Source organism: Tachyglossus aculeatus, unplaced genomic scaffold (assembly GCF_015852505.1).
Source record: "Tachyglossus aculeatus isolate mTacAcu1 unplaced genomic scaffold, mTacAcu1.pri scaffold_100_arrow_ctg1, whole genome shotgun sequence".
Taxonomy (NCBI): Eukaryota; Metazoa; Chordata; class Mammalia; order Monotremata; family Tachyglossidae; genus Tachyglossus; species Tachyglossus aculeatus.
The window spans coordinates 2,411,380-2,413,029 of record NW_024044841.1 but is presented as its reverse complement, the minus strand read 5'-3'; the positions used below and the strand labels follow the sequence as shown (position 1 = coordinate 2,413,029).

The following is a 1,650-nucleotide window of genomic DNA, read 5'->3' as shown; positions in this document are numbered from 1 at the left end:
ACTGAATGTAATATTCATTCATTCAATCACAATTATTGAGCACTTACCGAGTGCAGCGCACTGTACTAAGCACTTGGAAAGTATGATTAGGCAACAGATAGAGACAATCCCTACCCAACAATGGGCTCACAGTCTAAAAGGGGGAGACAGGCAAAACGAAACAAGTAGACAGGCATTGATACCATCAAAATTGCAATAAACTCTAACAAGCTCTTGGGAAATACAACAGACATGTAAGACATGAGCTCCACTGAGCTTTGAATGCCCTATACATTTTTCCTAAAAATATTACCTGAAATCCATGCTTGTCACTTCCTTCACTTGGACAAATATCATCAGTTTCACAGGGTGATGCCTATTTACCTTCAGAAGTCACTTTTCTGCTCCATAGTTTCCTGATGGCATTTTTCATCTGGACATTTCTCAGGGTGTAGATGAGGGGATTTAGCCTTGGGGTTATAATCGTGTAAAATACTACAATAGCTTTATCCATGGGGAAAGTGGAGGTGGGCCGCATATACATAAATATACATGGAACAAAGAACAGGACATCGATGGTGATGTGGGAGACGCAGGTAGAGAGTGCTTTGCACCTACCTTCTTTACTGTATGTTTTCAGGGAGCACAGGATCATGACATAGGAAATCATCAACATGACAAAGTTTAATAGACAGATCAACCCACTGTTGATGGCTACAAAGAGGCCGAGGGTGTGGGTGTCTGTGCAGGCAAGGGTCAGCAAAGTGTTCAAATCACAAAGGAAGTGATCGATGATGTTGGGGCCACAGAAGGGTAAATGGACCATGAAGAGAATCTGGATCGTTGCGTGCACCACGCCTCCTGTCCAGACTACCACCACCAGCATACCACACCACACACACACAGATTCATGATGGTCATGTAATGCAGTGGCTTACATATCGCCACGTAACGGTCATAGGCCATCACTGTGAGGAGAATAATTTCTGCCCCGCCAAAAAAATGCTCTCCAAAGATCTGAGTCATACAGCCTTTGAAATAGATGATTTTCCTCTCACAGAGAGAGTCGATGATCAGTTTAGGTGTGTTGATTGAAGAATAGCAGGCATCGATAAATGACAAACAGGCCAGAAATAAATACATGGGGGAGTCCAGGGTCTTCCTGGTGGTTATGGGTATCACAATGATCAAATTTCCCACCATGGTGATGTTGTAGATGATTAAAAAGACAACAAAGATGACCTTCTGCATCCTTGGATTCAGTGTAAGTCCCAATAGAATGAATTCTGTCACATTGCTTTTATTACCCATCAATTCAGGATAGGCGATGAGGGCACAGGTGAGAGTTGCAGATTCTGTATAGAGAATGATGATCCCCAATAGTTTTGCTTTGAAACGATCAAGTAACAGAACTCAAAGTACCATATCTTTCATCTTGTCAATTTTCTCCAAACCCAGGGCGGGATGGGAAAGTATTTACTGTACTCAATTCATACAGCGGGAAATTGAAGCAGAACAGGTTAACAACTCTTCAATTCCAAAGGACAATTACTGTCCCCTGTTTCAAAGACTTATTGAAGGTACATCTCCTTTAAGGGGCCTTCCCTGATTAAGTCCCACTTTTCTTTTCTCCCACTCTGTTCTGCGTCTTCCTGACTTGCTTCCTTTATT

The 1,650-nt window shown here is 42.4% G+C and overlaps 1 pseudogene; it reads right to left on the bottom strand.

Annotated features, from left to right (window-relative positions):
* Positions 1-355: 355 nt before the first annotated feature.
* Positions 356-1,290, bottom strand: LOC119922210 (annotated as a pseudogene).
* Between the last annotated feature and the right edge of the window lie 360 nt (positions 1,291-1,650).